Source organism: Rhinopithecus bieti, unplaced genomic scaffold, assembly GCF_001698545.2.
Source record: "Rhinopithecus bieti isolate Rb0 unplaced genomic scaffold, ASM169854v2 scaffold_26546, whole genome shotgun sequence".
Classification (NCBI taxonomy): domain Eukaryota; kingdom Metazoa; phylum Chordata; class Mammalia; order Primates; family Cercopithecidae; genus Rhinopithecus; species Rhinopithecus bieti.
In genome coordinates, this window is record NW_016812367.1 from 1899345 (window position 1) to 1905414 (window position 6070).

Consider the following 6070-nt stretch of genomic DNA (forward strand, 5'->3'; position numbering starts at 1 on the left):
GTCCGACCTACCCCAAAGCAATCCAAAGAATCTCCAAAAAATGTGTGTTAGTCCCTGGCTACCCTGGTTAACCACACTGCACCCCTACCCCCAAATGGCTGCCCACTACAGTTAAAGTAAAACCTCTGCTTCTGACCCTAGCTTCTGAAGTCCTCTTTGATGGAGCCCCTGCCCACCTCACCTGCCACGCCCCAGCCCCTGCTGCCTCTGCCTGTTCTTCAAACACCCAAGACCTTTCCGCTCACTGTCCCCTCTGCCTGGAGACTCGCCCCCCAGGGTCTCACAGGGCTGGGTTCCTTGCCGCGTTCAGGACTCAGGGCCCCAGAGAGGGCTTTCCTGCCTTTTCCTTGTCTCCTGCAGCCCCCTGGCTGTTTCATTCCCTCCACAGTGCCTAGCACTGGCCCAAATCACCTGATTTTCCTTTTCCCTTTACTTGAAGAGATGCCAACTAGTAACCTAGTCTCTGAGGGAAGGGTTCTGTCTGTCTTCTCCATTGCTGGGTCCCCAGGCAGCTCTTGCTGTGTCGCTGGACATCGCGGGCACTCTATAAATGTATGTTAAGTGCATAAACTACCACCTTCCACAGCCAGGCTCCAGGACGAGGCATGTTGGAAAGGGGCGATTGCCCGAGGCTGTGCTGAGGACTGAGTTTTCCGTAGACCCCACCCGGGTGGCTTCTCTAGCAGACAGAGGGGAGGGAGGCTGCTTGTTCGGGAGGCATGGCTATTTTGTGTCGCCAGGAGGTTGCCATGGGAACGCCCGGCTGTGCAGCAAAGACCCCCCTTAAAGTTAGAGATGTGGAGATATGAAGAGATGGCGCAAGTCAATGAAGTATGGACCAATCATTGCAGAGCCTCAGCCGTGGGGAGGGGAGGACTTTCGGGTCACCCTCACCTGCCCTCAGCTTTGTCGTGCAACTCTTCTCTGTCTCTTCACTTGTACCTTCTCTCATTCCCAGCCTGTTTCTATCTGTGTGATCAGGAGCACCCACCTGGGGGCCACAGGTCCTGCTGAGGTCACCCGGGCATCTACCACCCAGGTGTTGGCTGATGGAAGAGGTATGACAGTAAACGCAGAAGTGGGAGATGAAGCATGACAGCAAGCATGTATTGAGCACTTACCGTATGTATGTCAGAATCGATGCAGCAAACGTATTGAGCACTTACTGTATGTATGTCAGAATCAATGCTTATACCAGTTACTGGACTCAATCCTTACCTGGCCCCAGAAGGGGGGTGTATCAGCCCCACTTTACAGATGAAGAAACTAAGGCTCAGAGAGGTTACGTGAAATTTTTGGAAATTCCCACCTAACATGAGGTAATTCCAGCATTAGAACCCAGGGAGTCCAAATGAAGCTCCAAACCTGGGAGTCCAAATTCAGGCTCTTAACCACTCTGCCATCCCAGCAATTCTAAACACAAGCAAGCCTGGTAATTCCTGCGTATTGAATGGTTACTGCAGGCCAGGCACTTTGTTTCCTACATTAGTCCATTTCCATGCTGCTGATAAAGACGTACCCAAAACTGGGAACGAAATGAGGTTTAACCAGACTCACAGTTCCACATGGCTGGGGAGGCCTCAGAATCATGGCAGGAGGCGAAAGGCACTTCTTACATGGCAGCAGCAAGAGAAAATGAGGAAGAAGCAAAGGCAGAAACCCCTGATGAACCCATCAGATCTTGTGAGACTTATTCACTATCATGAGAATAGCACAGGAAAGACAGGCCCCATGATTCAATTGCCTCCCCCTGGGTTCCTCCCACAACACGTGGGAATTCCGGGAGTTACAATTCAAGTTGAGATTTGGTGGGGACACAGCCAAACCATATCATTACATAGGTGCCTTTGTTATTTCACACTGGGAAACGAAGGGCGTCAGGAATACAGTTATTCACCAAGTGGTAGAGTTTGGACCTACACACTTGCCCAGAGTCCAAGTTCATGGGCCCTGGACACACAGGGCCGGAACAGACCCTCTAGCCCGGCCACCCTTAAATTCCAGGGTTTAAGGAAAGGCAACACTTCCTTTCCCCAAACCCCACCATGCCCAGGGCCTGGGGAGGGCACTGAGGATGTCCAGCAACCTGACCAGAACAAGTGGCCCTGGGTGGGCTGCAAGATGCCCTTGGACCACAGCCCGGAGGGAGCATGGCACCCCCTGTCTCAGGTCGGGGCCAGGCGGGGTGTAATTCCACTGCTCACATGGGCAGGCCCTTCTCAGAGCCTGGCCCTCCTCACTGGAAATGTGGAATAACTCTTCTCGCCGCTTTAGGGGTGTTGAGGGTGCCTGTGAACATGTCCGTGAACAGGGCTGCCACAGCGCAGGCGAGTCCACCGCTGGGAATCAGATGAGTGAGAGAGTCAGTATTTACTGCTGCAAAGTATCCTTTCTTCCTCACCCTCCAAACAGATCCTCTCCAAGGCATTTAAATGGAGATTAAATTATAAAACTTTAATTCAAATGCAGTTTTCTAAGAATCTGCCAACTGCACGCAGTGGCTTAGAGCCGAGCAGCTCTGCGAGGGCCCAACGCAGCCCGGCCTGGAGGTGGCCCCTCAGCTGGCTGCGAGGACAAGGACGCACTCTCCAGGCCTCTCCTGGGCTCTTGCTGTGCCTGTCTCCTGGCTGTGCCTTCAGCCAACACCGGGGAACAGGAAGCAGGGGTGGGGTGGGGTAGGATTGGATAGTGGAGGTGGGGTGCCTATTGTTCTTTTAGGCCATGACTGGCGTCTTCCCCCAAAAAGAAACCTCTTTCTCCCAGGCCCTTGGCAAGAAAAGGCATGAGACGTCTGACAAAGGGAAGCCAGACATCTCTCTTCATTCCAGAGGGCAAACAGGGCTTTTCTGGGAAATCCTCCAATTTTCTCTCTGATGCTGCCCCCCCACCACCCTGCCACCAACGTCCAGAATGTCAAAGCTCTAAATAACCTAGCACCTCTCTGTGTTTGCATTAGTTACCCGTCACTGCAATAAAGCTGTGTCACAAACTACTCCAAGAATCTCAGTGACTGAAACCCACAATCATTTCTTTTTTCTGTCCATAGGCTTCAGGCCACAGGTCAGGCTCAGCTCTGCTTCACATGTCACATTCCAGGACCAGAAGCTACCTGGGGGGTGCTCTTCTCACGGTGGCTGAAGAACACAAGGAGCCCCTCAAAACCACACACACAGGCTGGGCGCGGTGGCTCATGCCTGTAATCCCAGCACTTTGGGAAGCTGAGGTGCGTGGATCACCTGAGGTCAGGAGTTCGAGACCAGCCTGTCCAACATGGCAAAACTCCATTGCTACTAAAAATACAAAACTTAGCCGGGCATGGTGGTCGGCACCTGTAATCCCAGTTACTCGGGAGGCTGAGGCAGGAGAATTGCTTGAACCCAGGAGGCGGGGATTGCAGTGAGCTGAGATCACACCACTGTACTCCAGCCTAGGCGACAGAGCGAGACTCAGTCTCAAAAAACAACAACAATAACAACAAAAACAAAGCGGAAAATGAAACCCACACACACAGATTGAAAGCCTCTGCTCATATCACATCTGCTAACACTCCATAGGCCACAGTGAGTTATGGGGCCAAGTCCAACATCACTGGGGTGACAATGTGTCCTCAGTCCATTTGAATGGAAGTCACTGCAAAGTCACATGGCATTATGTTAAAAAAAAACAGCAAAATAACAACAACAACAAAAGTGACCTGGCAAAGAGTGCAGTGCTGTGAGTCCATTACAGGGAGGCAGTGCTTACAAACAGGATGGAGTGTCAGCTGGTCACTCCTACAAGTCCATTTGCCTTTGGCGGGTTTCACCTGCCCGCCTTTGGAGGAGACGCATCTCCACTGACCCCATTCCTGGCTGTAGGGTGGGACCAGCAGGCTCAAGACAGTCTGACACCCTATTCCATAGCTACAGTCATTGACTCAAAGATAGGCCTTTGACCTAAGTCAACGAGGGACACTGAATCCCCAAAATAAATCCAGAAAGCCCCTCCCTTCCTCACCAGAAATAACAAAGAAACGCAGAGTCCAGGGGGCTTTTTGGCAACCGACCTCTGCCTCTGAGAGGAACCAGCCTGAGGACGGAGCTGTGGAAAACAGTGCAGAGGTTCAGAGAAAACTCAGGTCCTGGGGTGATGGGATTTAGCTGGATCAAGCTTTACCTGAAACCTGACTACCACTTAACTTTTCACTTATAAGGGCAAATACATTCCCTTTTTGGTTTTGGCCAGTTTGAGTTTTATCCTCCATCATTTGCAGCCCAAAGATTCCTGAGTGATAGTGATGACATCAGAGAGAAGACAAGAGAGAAGGAAAGCTTCCTAGCCTTTTCACCTCCTTACACAGCTCCGCACCAGCCGTGAATGTAGGCCCGAGAGCATGGTGAGATTTGATCAGCTCCGCCAAGACGGTTCAGAGCCAGCCAGTTCCCCATGCTTTGCTGCACCCGCCATGGGCTTCACTGAGCCAAACAATCACCCCTTTCATCGAGACCTGCTTACCTCTGGATGCAGCCTCCAGTCTCTGGCTGGCCCCGAGGGCCAGGGAGTCTGGAACTCCTGCCTCATAGATCAAAGATCCGTTTGCACGGAGTGGGAGAATGTAGGTCATTTTTCAATGCGTGTGGCTACCTTTGGTCAGGTAGACTTCAACCATGAATGTCAGAAGTGCGGCTGGGATGGCAGGGCTTGGTCCATTGGTATTTGTCTCAGAAGGAGCTGCCTACATCTGCCCACTCACCAAATATGGGGGGATCTGGAAAAGGGGATGTGGAGTGTGTTCCCCACAACACATGCACTATAAACAGGGATGACTTTGACTCTCTCTGGACCCCAAAGCCTTCCTCCCATCCCTTAGACACTGAGATAAGAGACAACTTTTTTTGTTATGATTGTTGTTTTTAAATCTTGTTTTGTGAAAGAGAGAGAAAAAAGGCAAGTCCATTAAGTCATTTATTCCTAATGCTCCAAACATCACTGGCTGCTGGGGTAGTTAAGCAGTAAATCTGGGCTTGCAGAAAAATCAAGAAAATTAGTGCTTGTGAAAGGGAAAGATTGACAGCCCTGGATAGGGGGCGCACAGCCTGTCGGATCCTCCTCTCCCTCTGTGAAGCCCCCTCTCTGCTCCCTCCAAAGCCGCTCAGCACTCCTTCCTCCTCTGTCCTGGCACCTCTGCATAGCACCCCCACCCCCACCCCAGCGCAGCTCCACTCCCCTCTCCCCTACAAAGCCTCGCTCCACAGCGTGGACGGATAGTGCCCCCATCAGGCCACACTCGGCCCTGGGCTATGGGCACTTGTGTGACAAAGACAAACACCCGTTGGGAGAACACAGGCAAACCTCCACTGGTGACCCCAATTTCAGATTCGAACCCAGGTCTCCAGAAGTGAGTGTGAAGAAAGCACCTAAATTAAAATGCTAATTACTGTCTCTGCAATTGGTAACCAGACAGTCACTTGTGTCTATTATTAACAGCTCCCGCCGCAGCCCCGGCTCGCCCAGAGACACGGATGATTTAAAGATTCAGGTGCAAGAGAAAATAGCATGAAGCCATGTCTGTGTGGTGGGGTGCAGCTGGTGTCGGTGCCATGCCCACTCTGCCCAGAGGTGACAAGGGCATGGGCCACTGAGGCCCCTTCCTGGATGGAAACTTGGGAAGTGGATAGATCAGCTGGACCAACAAGGTAAGGTCAACCCTGGTGTTTAAAATACCTGCAGAGGTCAGGCGCGGTGGCTCACACCTGTAATCCCAGCACTTTGGGAGGTCAAGGCAGGTGGATCACCTGAAGTCAGCAGTGTGAGACCAGCCTGACCAGCATGGTGAAACCTCGTGTCTACTAAAATAAATAAATAAAATACAAAAAATTAGCCGGGCGTGGTGGCCTGTGCCTGTAATCCCAACTACATGAGAGACTGAGGCAGGAGAATCACTTGAACCCAGGAGGTGGAGGTTGCAGTGAACAGAGATCGCACCACTGCACTCCAGCCTGGGCAACAGAGTGAGACTCCGTCTCAAATAAATAAATAAATAAATAAATAAATGCCTGCAGAGCCCTCTATGGCTCCCAGAGGACCTCCA